The sequence below is a fragment of the Mustela lutreola genome, chromosome X (assembly GCF_030435805.1).
Source record: "Mustela lutreola isolate mMusLut2 chromosome X, mMusLut2.pri, whole genome shotgun sequence".
In the NCBI taxonomy this organism is placed as follows: Eukaryota; Metazoa; Chordata; class Mammalia; order Carnivora; family Mustelidae; genus Mustela; species Mustela lutreola.
The window spans coordinates 86334019-86346793 of NC_081308.1; the positions used below are offsets into that span (position 1 = coordinate 86334019).

A 12775-nucleotide genomic window follows, 5' to 3' on the forward strand; every position below is an offset into this window, starting at 1 on the left:
GGAGACAAACCATAAGAGACTCTTAATCTCAGGAAACAAACTGAGGGTTGCTAGAGGGAGGGGGTAGTGAGGGCTAGGGTGGCTGGGTGATGGACACTGGGGAGGGTAAACCTGGGGAGGATATGTGCTATGGTGAGTGCTGTGAACTGTAAGACTGATGATTTGCAGAGCTGTACCCCTGAAACAAATAATACATTATATGCTAATACAACAACAACAACAGCAATAAAATAGATTAGATATGGTGGTGCCTGGGTGGCTCAATTGGCTATGCATCTGACTCTTGACTTCGGCTCAGGTCGTGATCTCAGGGTAGTGGGATCGAGCCCCATGTCTGGCTCTGCACTTTCAGTGGGGAGTTTGCTTGAGATTCTTTCCCTCTCCCTCTGTCCCTACCCCTGATGACACACCATCTCTAAGTAAATAAATAAACAAACAAACAAACAAATAAATAAATAAATAAGATTTTAAAGAGGAAGAACAGATAAGTGATGTCTCTTATGGAAAGAATTGCTAAGCAAAACCTGGGGATATAGAGTAGCAACTTCATACATTGCTTCTAGTAATATATGTTAGTCTACTGTTTTGAGGGGAGCAAATTATTTGAAGTGTCTTATTAATTATCTATTGTTGCATAACTATTTCCCCCCAAATTTAGAAGTTTAAAAGAATAAACACTTATTATCTCACATGCTTCTGAAGGTCGGCTGGGAGTGGCTAAGTTGGGTGATTCTGGCTCTGGGTCTCTCATGAGGTTGCAATTAAGATGTAGCACAGAACAAAAAAATCTTTTAAGAAATGTTGGGGAGCATCTGGGTGGCTCAGTCGGTTAAGCATCCAACTTGTGATTTCAACTCAGGTCATGATCTCAGGGTTGTGAGATTGAGGCTTGCATTGGGCTCCATGCTCAGCAGGGAGTCTCCTTGAGATTCTCTCTCTTCCTCTGCCTCTATTCCCCTCACATGCTCTCTCTCTTTCTCTCTAAAATTAAAAAAGAATCAAGATGTAGGTCAGGAATGCAGTCACTTGAAGGTTTGACTGGAGTTAAAGGACACACTTCTATGATACCTCATGGAGCTGTTTGCAAGATGACTCAGTTCCTCACCATGTAAATACCTTCATAGGGCTGGCTGACTGTCCTCATGACATAGCTACTGGCTTCCTCCAGAGTGAATGGTCTGAGAGTCATTGTGACCTAGTCATACACTACCACATAGGGCATAGTTTTTTAGTTGGAAGCAAGTCATTGTTGAGGTTGTCATGGTCTTTTTTTTCCTCATAGCAGAAGCAACAACAACAAAACTCTGGCAAAACTCCTCGGGGGTGTTTATAAAGCAGGGTGGGAGGTGGTAAGGGGCTGTCAGAGAACAATCAGATGATGAAATAAATACAAAGTGGAGAAGCTTTAACGGTGGTGGCCCTGGATTCTGAAAGGCTGTCTAGGAGCTTCGCTGTCCACCTGCCAGGTACTCAGTATTTCTATCTGTCTGTGCTTATGTTCATGTTTTGGTAGGGAAAGAATACCAGGCTAAAATATGCTTCCCAGAGAGCATGGATGAATACAATATGCACCTCTGATAGTAGCCTAGAATCCAACAACTGAAACGGAATGTCACCAATTCATTGAAAAGAACAGAACGTCTTTTCTTTCAACCCTAGTTCAATCAGAACAATTCATTGTACCACACAGAGATGGTACTGAATGTACATCGATGTACGAATAGTGTTTACTTTTCTTTTTGCTCTTAAATTTCCAAAAGCTATTTGTGGAATTTTTTTTTTCTTAAGAATTCATTTACTTGAGATAGAGAGAGAGAGCTCAAGGGGAGGGCCAGAGGGAGAGTGAGAAGCAGGTTCCCCCGCTGAGCTGGTAGCCTGATGTAGGGCTCCATCCCGGGACCCCAGGATCATGACCTGAGCTGAAGACAGACACTTAATGGACTGAGCCATCCAGGTGGCCCTGGGTTGTTTGTTTTATTCTGAATTAATTTGTTTTCAGAAAGGATGTAGTAGGGAAGGAGGAAACTAATATTTAATGAGTAATTACCACATGCTGGAGACTTTATATAGGTTTCCTCTTTTAATTTTTATCACCACTCTGAAAATAAAATACTATTATTTTTACTGTTAACTGATTAAGAAATAGATATTTAGAAAAGTTAAGTAGTTCTTTCAGGATCACTCAACAAGTAAGTGGCATAAGTAGGACCGAAACCCAGGCTTTGTTTAACTCCCAAACCTATAGTGTTTAGAGTGCTTTCTTTTCAGATGGTGAGCTTTCAAACTTCAGGATCAGATTGATTAAAATTGGCTATGTCGTAGAGTTGGTTTTTTTGATTTAATGGTAAAGTGAATGTAAATTTTTTCATGTTACATAAGTAGTATTTGTTATCATGAAGTGCCATTAGCATTAATACCCAAAACTCCATGACTCTAAGGGGCTAACTGCTTAGTTTCAGAAAATTCAGTGTTCTGTAGACCAGTGGTTCTCAAACTTAAATATGTATATGTATGACCTGGAGGATCTGTTTAAAATGCAGATTTTGATCCATTAGATCCAGACTAGAGCCTAAGATTCTCCAGTTCTAAGAAACTGACAGGTGATGCTGATGTTGCTTGATCTCAGATCATACTTTGAGTAGCAACACTAAAGAGTAGTCATTCATAAATATTCTTGGAATAACCAGGGGTGCTTCTGGTTGTCCATGAATTTGTAGTCACAGATCAAGAATGGCTAGCTAAGTTAGAGTTCAAACTTCTGGCCAGAGCTCTTTTATGGTAGTTCTTCTCTGCACCAGAGCTCTGCTTATGATACCATTTCTGTCTCTTGTATATGAGCAGATTTGAAAACATGCTATGCTGAGTATTACTGGATCCATATGCTCTTGCAGGCCCTTGATATTAACTGTAAGAGGCGGCTGATGAACAATGGCAGCCAAGAGCAGGGTGAATCACAGAGGCAAACACTATGGTCTTTTCTGTTGCTTGATAAGATGAAGATGGAAGAAGCCCTGGACTGTGAATAGCATGGTCTATTCTGTAGGACAGACCTATGTGGTGTAGATGAAATACCTACATCAAGTCACAACTTGATGGCACAGTTGATAGAAAGCATCCAACTCACTCCCCTTGCTCTGAGTCCATGTTTTTCAGGCAAATATGTGATCATTGCAGATGGCGGCCAGGAGCTGTCTTCTCTGCTAATGTTTCTCCCAGGGTTTGCAAATGTTTAACAACCATGGATTCTGAAAGCCATTCATTCAGATGAACAGTCTTGTCAAAGAGTAGTAATACTAATTAGTACCTTCTATGAGCCACATAGATAAGATTCTAGAGATATAGTATCTCTACCCTCAAGAAAATTTCAGCCTGGAGGGTGAGATAGACAACCTGCAGTAAGTAGTGACGGGTGTTAGGATATTATCAGAGCCCATAGCACAGACATATAACACAAATTTGGGATATGTGGGGAGGAGGCAGGGCAGTAGTGTGCTGGTAAATGCTTAACAATCAGTTCTCTGGAAAAATAAAAGTCCTGATTTGTAGTGTTTTCTGATTTTCATGTTGTAAGTGCTTTCATTATGGCCAATTTCAAGCTGTCAATTTGATGACACTGAACACAGAGTTGGGAAGACATATGCATAATAGGCTCATGAAAGTCAGGGCAAGCTAACTCTAGTATGCCATTGGGATATAGAAGGCTTCCCAAAATAAATTATGTCTAAGAAAAGATTTGAAAAGAAAGCAAAAGTTCGTCCATCAAATGTGGAGGTCGGACAGGATTCCAGGTAGAAGGAACAGCAGATTTGAATGACTTAATGTGATAGGAAACTTGGTTGCTTTGGCAGTAAGCAATGATAGTCTTAGTTAAAGAATGGGAGTGGACACAATAGTCAAACTGTGGAAGGAACCGAGATGTCCTTGAACAGATAAGAAGATGTGGTTCATATATATAATGGAATATTACTCAGCCATCAGAAAGGATGCATGACATGGATGGAATTGGAGGGGATTATGCTAACTGAAATAAGTCAAGAAAAGAAAAAAAGTGATATGCTTTCACTCCTATGTGGAATATAAAGAAGAGGACCACAAGGGAAGGGAGGGAAAATTGAATGGTAAGAAATCAGAGAGGGAGGCAAACCATGAGAGACTCTGGACTCAAGGAAGTAAACTGAGGGTCACAGAAGGGAGGGGAGTGGGGGGGATGGGGTAACCAGGTGATGGGTATTAAGGAGGGCACATATTGTGATGAGCACTGGGTGTCGTACAAAACTAATGAATCGTTGAATGCTACATCAAAAACTGATGATGTATTGTATCTTGGCTAATACAACATAACAAAAAATCAAAAAAATTTAAGATAGCACAAAAATGTCAAAAAAAGAGGAGTGGACAGTGTTAGATTTCCCATATAGCATATAGCATGAGTAAGTGGGGAGTCTTAGCCAAGGAGTAGGTAGGATGGAGGCCAGTGGATGACAAATTAAAGGAAACATCAGGGTTAAGGGGACTTGGACAGGATCAGATATCACCTGGAGGGGTGGTAGAAAATCAGAAACCTAATCAGATATTAAAGGGGGAAGGTTCTGGATAAACTTAGCAGGGCTCTTGCTAAAAGTGGATTTTACAAGTAAGTGCAAAAATGGACCTAGAAGGTTCAGGAACCTAACTAAAGTTTGGTCAAGCAGAAACTCTTTGTAGTTACTCCTCTTGTTCAAGGAAAGAAGAGACATTTTTCTATAACTTGAACAATGTAAGTTCACTTCTCATTTGATTGCCTTTTGTTCATTAAGGACCAGCTGAATCATCTCTTGGGACTTGGTAGTAGGGGCTTTTTGCTGGATGGTGCTAGTAGGCAAGCATTTAATGAAGAAGATTTCTATGAAAATAAAAGGAAAACAAAGATTAATAATTTGAATTCCACTTTCTGAGACCAGCAGGCAGCTAGTTGAGAAGGTTTCAAGATGTTGGACTCAAAGTATTTTTAAATGGTGGAAAGACAGCAGAGGTAAATCAGTGGATCTTCTGGTTTGCAGTTTTAATGTTTGTGCTCACGGCATTGTGTTTCAGTGAACTTTCTTAGTAGCCCACAACAGTGGCAGGCACTGAGGTTGCTCGTACATACACCATCTGTGATGGTGATTTCCTTGAAGGTCTTACCATGTCATCCAGCTTCAGCTTGCAGGGTCTTGGGAAAAGGACAGTTTTTGTTTTCAATGATTCCACTCAGAGGGAGAAAAATTGGAAATGTTAATTTGGAGAGTTGTAATATGACATTGAATGAAACTAAAAAGAATTCAGAACCAAATCCAGTTTACAGGTAGATTAAAAAAAAAACCCTTAAAGACAATGAACAGGGCTATAATTTAATACCTACAAGGGTATGCTATAGTTTTCTATTAAACATAATTTTTTTCTCAGTACTCACCCCCTTTGCTATCAGAGATCATTACAATAATTAGTTTGCAAAATAATCCTAATCTCATTAAACTTGGCCTGATTATTTACCTAAAGTGCAAGTATAGCAATTGACCATGTAAACTCTTTTTAAGGTTGCTTTGCTGAAACTTTTCAAAAGTGTCTTAGATTGGACTTTTAAAAGCCTTTCAAGGCAAAGAAGCCAAGCCAAGGAATAGCCATCAGACTTTGCATGCAATACCTATGGATTCAGGTGAATTCCTCTTTTATGAGGTCCTCCAAATATTCTGAGGTTCCTGGGCCTGCCAGGAATTGACCTTCCTTATTCATATTGTAGGACGGGGAACACTTACAGATACCAGGTGGCTTTTCCAGGGGCTTTATTGGCTCTGTAAGTTTCCAGGTGGCTTTTCCAAGGGGGTTAATTCTCCATAAAGTCAACCTTAGTTCCTTAAAGCTGTCTGATCATATCTAATTCTATGCACATTCTCAAATATGACATTCCAGCCATATATATATATATTTATATAAATTATACATATATCCAATATTTTCAATTTTTTCCTGTTTCAAAGGACAACAGATTCTTATTGAACTTACACAACTAACTATATTGAGATAAAAATAAAAATACCCATTAAAAGTTTCCAAATTCTGGAGGGATCAAAAAGAGGGAAAAAGTAATTGTTTCATTTTGTTCACAAAGTATACTTTCTCAAATTGCTGTAAGCTATAGATAACTTAAGAGAAAAGAGAAAAAGTTTCCTTAGAGATCTTAAAACAAAAATTATAGAACCAGCAATGTTTCAAAGACTCACAAAAAATTATAATTATCCTCATCTGTTCATTAAGTCCCAAGTAATTATAATTCAACTCTGGTTTTGCTTACACTTGAGTTAACAGTTTTATGACTCTATCAACTTCTTAAGTAGTTCTAGAAATTCTTAGTCCAGTGGTATCATCTCAAGGTTATTCAAGTGATGTCATCACAGAGATTCTTGCAGTAGCTGACTGAGAAGAATGCCTTCTGAGAACAATCAAATGCTCTTAGAGAAGAAAAACTGTGAATCATAAGTGACTTAAAATAGCCATGGGTACAGATCTGATGAAAGTAACTTTGGGGGCGCCTGGGTGGCTCAGTGAGTTAAGCCGCTGCCTTCAGCTCAGGTCATGATCTCAGGGTCCTGGGATCGAGGCCCGCATCAGGCTCTCTGGCTCAGCTGGGAGCCTGATTCCTTCTCTCTCTCTCTCTGCCTGCCTCTCTGCCTGCTTGTGATCTCTCTCTGTCAAATAAATAAATAAAATCTTTAAAAAAAAAAAGAAAGTAACTTTGGTAAAGAAATTTAGTTATTTCTGTGAAATACATTTTAACATAAATAACTGGACAAGGAAGGTATCGAAAAATTTCTGTGAACTTTACAATTTCTGCAGCATCTATATTTGTAATATATATTCATTCACATATAAACTGAGAAGGTTTATCCTCACTTATTTGACAAGGCTTCCCATGTAATTAAACATACCAAATAAATCTAATTGGCTTAATATCTTTCTTTTACAAGGTGAGAGACAAAAGCCTTTTGAAAATTTCCAGGAACTATCTGGGAAACTTCAAAATTAGTTTCAACTCAAAAGTACTCCATCTAGAATTTTATTTGGGAAAGTTGTCAAAATGTCAAAAGGTTTAGACACTTGGCTATATAGGATCACAGATCACTGTGAAACAGTACTTAGCTATCCATTTAACCAAAATGATAATTAAAATATTTCAAAGACAAATAAAGAGAGTCACACAGCTATTAAAAATCTTAGCTCTTAATATGAGAAATTCAGTTTTCTTAAGTAATCAAAGACTTGATAAAGACAACACGAAGCACAGGAAATTATTTTGATAAGACATAATATCTTGCTTTCCCAAGAAGATTAGTTAAAAGGTAAAGAAAAACATTTATATGATTATGATCTCTTTTTAAAGAGAAGACCAATAATCTAAGAAACCTCTGTCATTTTTAATAGAAAACCAAATTCTAGTCTTGCACCAGTGTTCTTTGTATATTGACTCAGTTTTAAAAAAACGTATAAATTTACTCTACCTTAGCAATTTGACCACACATAAAATTCCTTTTCCTCAAACTTCCTACAACTTATTTGTTAAGTATCCATTCAGTTTTTATCCTACCCTTTCCTCTTTCTCATTCTGGAACAATCAGTTGTTCTAATTTATGACAAAATTATTTTTTTTCCTTATAAAAACACATCCTCCTTTCCTTGCACACAGAGGTTTTTTTCTCTTTCTAATTTATTTTTTAAAAATATTTACTTTAGAGGTGGGAGGGGCAAATGGAGAGGGAGAGAGAGACTCCCAAGCAGAGCCCCCATTGAGCATGGGACTTAATGGGGGGCTCCATCCCACAACCCCAAGATCACAACCTGAGCTGAAATCAAGATTCTGATGCTCAACTGGCTGAGCCACCCAGGCGCCCCAAGTGTTTACTTTTATTTTTCCTAGTAGTTTCACGTACATATATTGATTAAAATTTTTAAGCATTTAGTAACATCCTTCTTTTCTCTGGGAGAGAAAACTAGGAAGTAAGCGATTGTAAACTGTCTACCATTCTGCAGCAAATTTAAGGATACTTCATTTAATTATTTCCAGAGGCATATATCTTTTTCATAGTACAATTTCTCGTGCTTATTAGCAGACTCAAATATAGTTAGCTTCTTTAAATCATATAAAAACAAGATGTCAAAACAGCGCCTGGGTGGCTCAGTCAGTTTTGGTTTCAGATCAGATCATGATCTCATAGGTCCTGGGATCTAGTCTTGTGTCTGTCTGTGCTCAGCTGGGAGTCTGCTTGAAGATTATTTTCCTCTGCCACTCCCCACTCAAATAAATAAATAAATCTTAAAAAAAACCAAGATGCCAAAAGTCAATAAATTTAATCTTATGTTCAGCAATTACTGTTTTAATATTTCATCTTACTTGGAAATGACCTAGATATTTAATGAATATCCATCATTTAGGTTTCAAGTTATCAAAAAGACTTTTGAAACTATTTTTAAGCAGATATAAAGCATAATTATTGTTGAAAAGTTCATTTATAAACTCGTATCCCACTTATGTGGATTTAATTTACTTGTTCTTAACAATAATGCTTGAACTTGTCGTGAAACTTTCATGAGACATTAAAGTTAGCCATCATCTTCAGTTATTTTTCTTGTTGACAAATCAGAGAAGTGTTAGAAATATAATAGAAGCAAATATCCTAGAAATTTAAGTAGATGGTTCTTCCATTCTTCTCCCTTTTTTACTGACATGCTTGACATGTATCATGTGATTGATTTATATTTTACATTTTGTTCTAGCTTAGATTTTTAGTTTTATAATTTTAAACATTGAGCGTTTAACATATACTTGTTTGATTAGTAAACCTAGGCAGAAAACCTTTTTATGTCTGCATCATATTTAATGCTGACAATTGTGAAGAAACGCTTGTTTTGATTCTACCAGTGATTTTAAAACTAGCTTTATTTACCAACAATGATCCTAGATCATGTGAACTTTAAAAACACATTTGGATTAGTTTCTACATTTCTGAGAGTTTTGGGCATACTTAATTTATTTAAATGCTCATTTATCACTAAGCCAATTTGAACAGAAGTTCTTTAAGTGATTTTATAAATCATTTTGGTAATACCTCCCAGAGGCAAAAAAAAAAAATAACACTTATGCATAACATACATGCATAGAGACATAAATATACAGACAGACACAAACAGAGGTCTTATATCTTTTCCTCTAAAATTATAACCATTAATCAGTAAAACCTAGTAATACAAACTCATTTATTTATATAAAATAGTTACCGCTCATCTCCACCTTATATTTTTATTTAAATAATGTTTCTGGCAAACAAGACAAATTAAGGTCACCTGTTTACTAATATTTTGAAGCAGACACTTACAGTTTTATTTTGCCATTATATGTAATTTCATGGAGGCTTGTGACCAAATTTTAGGCTAGTGACTGAGGAGACACCTAGCAGCTGTCTGGATATGTCTCTACAACCATCTGAGGGATAAAACATCTAGTTCTGTTTCCAAGTAGCCTTCCCCCTCCCCATTCAGCCTCAGGTGGTTACTTTTGGGAGTCTTTGAATTCCTTGAGGGACCTCAACAGAAGGTAAGGAGCCCACAGTTCAAGTGACTGTGGGGAGCTTAAGTGGGAAGGTAAGTGAAGTGGGAAGGTAAGTCTGTCAGAATGGACAGAAGGATGGAGGAGGTAAGAGTTTGAAAGGGGACATAGCAAAGGATTCAAGGGAACTAGAAGGAAGATCAAAAGAGAAAGACAATTATCGTATGGTTTCACTCATATGTGCAACATAAGAAATAGCACAGAGGACCATAGGGGAAGGGAGATAAAACTTAATGGGAAGAAATCAGAGAGGGAGACAAACCATGAGGGACTCTGGACTCTAGAAAACAAACTGAGGGTTACACAAGGGAGGGGGATGTGGTAGCTGGGTGATGGATATTAAAGAGGTCATGTGTGTTGATGAGCACTGGGTGTTATATGCAACTAATGAATTATTGAATACTACATCAAAAACTAATGGTGTACTATATTTTGGCCAACTGGGCATAATAAAAACATGATTTTAAAAAGGTGAAACGGGGAAGGAAGAGCAGAAGTGATGGTCAGGTAAAGGCTTTAGAGGAACAAATCTGGGGGAGATCATAACTTTCCCAAAGAAGCCTTTGAAGTTTCAGATTATCCTTAGTAAAAGCATGCCATTAGGAAAAGAAGGAGATAGAGTTGATGGAGCATATTGTTAGCAGGATTTAAAAACATTTTTTTAATTTAAATTCAGTTTAGTTAACATATACTATGTAATTAGTTTCAGAGGTAGAATTTAGTGATTCATCAGTTGCATGTAACACTCAGTGCTCATCACATCAAATGCTCTCCTTAATGCCTACCACCCAGTTACTCCATCTCCCCAGCCCCCACCCATCAATCCTTAGTTTGTTCCTTATAGTTAAGAATCTCTTATGGTTTGCCTCCCTCTCTGTTTTCATCTTATTTTATTTTTCCTTTCCTTCCCTATGTTCATCTTTGTTAAGTTTCACATGTAAGTGAAGTTGTATGGTATTTGTCTTTCTCTGACTAACTTGTTTCACTTAGCATAATACCCTTTAGTTCCAATGACATCATCGCACAGGCAAGATTTCATTCTTTATTGATGGCTGAGTAATATTCCTATATATTGATGGCTGAATAATATTCCTATATATCTCTATATAAGAATATATAGGTATATATATGTGTATATAGGTATATATATATATATATGCATATATATATGTATGTATATACCATTTCTTCTTTATCCATTCATCTGTCAACGGATATCTAGGTTCTTTCTATATTTTGGCTATTATGGACATTGCTGCTATGAACTTTAGGGTGCATATGTCCCTTCAAATCACTATGTCTGTATCATTTGGGTAAATACCTAGTGGTGCAATTGCTGGATCATAGGATAGCTCTATTTTCAACTTTGTGAGGAACCTCCATACTGTTTTCCAGAGGGGTTGCACCAGTTTGCATTCCCACCAACAGTGTAAAAGTGTTCCCCCTTCTCTGCATCCTCACCAACATCTGTTGTTTCCTGAGTGGTTAATTTTAGCCATTCTGACCAGTGTGAGGTGGTATCTCATCACAGTTTGACTTGTATTTCCTTGATGCCCAGTGATGGTGAGCATTTTTTTCACGTGTCTATTGGCCATTTGTACGTCTTCTTTGGAGAAATGTCTGTTCATGTCTTCTGCCCATTTCCTGACTGGATTTTTTGGGCTTTTTTGAGTGTTGAGTTTGATAAGCTTTTTTTTTTTTTTTTTAAAGATTTTTTTTTTTTTTAATTTGACAGACAGAAATCACAAGTAGGCAGAGCAGCAGGCAGAGACAGAGGAGAAGCAGGCTCCCTGCTGACCAGAGAGCCCAATGCGGGGCTCGATCCCAGGACCCTGGGTTCATGACCTGAGCCGAAGGCAGAGGCTCTAACCCACTGAGCCACCCAGGCGCCCTGAGTTTGGTAAGTTTTTTATAGATCTTTGATACTAGCCCTTTATCTGATATGTCATTTGCAAATATCTTCTCCCATTCTGTAGGTTGCCTTTTAGATTTGTTGACTGTTTCCTTTGCTTTGCAGAAGCTTTTTATCTTGATGAAGTCCCAATAGTTCATTTTTGCTATTGTTTCCTTTGCCTTTGGAGACGTATCTAACAAGAAGTTGCTGCAGCCGAGGTCGAAGAGGTTGCTGCCTGTGTTCTCCTCTAGGATTTTGATGGATTCCTGTTTCACCTTGAGGTCTTTCTTCCATTTTGAGTCGATTTTTGTGTATGGTGTAAGAAAATGGCCCAGTTTCATTCTTCTACATGTGGCTGTCCAATTTTCCCAGCACCATTTATTGACAATACTGTCCTTTTTCCATGGGATCTTCTTTCCTGTTTCATTGAAGATGAGTTGACCATAGAGTTGAAGGTCTGTTTCTGGGTTCTCTATTCCAAACTGCCGTTTTTATGTTGCCTCTCCAAAGACTACTGTTTCTTTAAGGGCAGAGGCACAGCTGTCAGTGGCTCTCCTGGCTCAGTTCTACTGACTTTTAAAGCCCCAGGCTCCTAGTCCCACTGGTTTTACAAACTCATGGAATTCCACCCTTCTGGCATTTAACGCCAGAGTTATGGGGATTAGTGTTCCCCCTGTGAACTCCCTAGTGAGAGGGCCTGTTTCTCTGTCCTCTCTGTACACATAGCTTCCTTCCTCCTGTAGGAAGCCTCTCTCTGCTTTTCTGGCCTTCCTAACCTTTAAGATGGAGCTTCTTCTCTATTTTCAGTGTGGAGTTTGTTCTGTCAGTCTTCAGATCTCTCTCTCGTTTGTTGACTTGGATGTGGATGATATCTAGTTGTAAGCAGAGGATGGAGTGGGCTCAGGGTCCTCCTACTCTGCCATCTTCCCAAGCTCTTGCAGTTATTATTTTTAATGATACTGAAATTGACCATTGTGACTCTTTTCAAATTGGTTGCTGAATGCTTTTGACATGATCCCAATTATCCTTGAGAGCTTTCTTGATTTCTGACATAATTAATACAACAACATGAATAAGTAATTTGAAAAATGTGTGACATGTTAACTGCAGGACTGTGACTCAACTCTACCATTTAGTTGTGACTTTTATGACAGGATGTAAAAACTACCCTTGCTTCCAGTCTATGGGATGCAGTCAAAGCCTCTTTTAATTCAATAACCCACTGATTTCTGGCTTTACAGAGAAACAAGCAGACAGCACATGAT

The 12775-nt window shown here is 37.9% G+C and overlaps 1 protein-coding gene across 1 annotated transcript in view; it reads left to right on the forward strand.

Moving 5' to 3' along the window:
• The first annotated feature begins 1315 nt into the window (after positions 1 to 1315).
• LOC131821169 (armadillo repeat-containing X-linked protein 1) overlaps positions 1316 to 12775 on the forward strand; it is an 85161-nt gene continuing 73701 nt past the window's right edge. The window contains exons 1-2 of the mRNA XM_059157013.1: positions 1316 to 1466; positions 11352 to 11516. The gene's annotated coding sequence lies outside the window, so the exon portion shown is untranslated. The remainder of the gene's footprint in view (positions 1467 to 11351; positions 11517 to 12775) is intronic.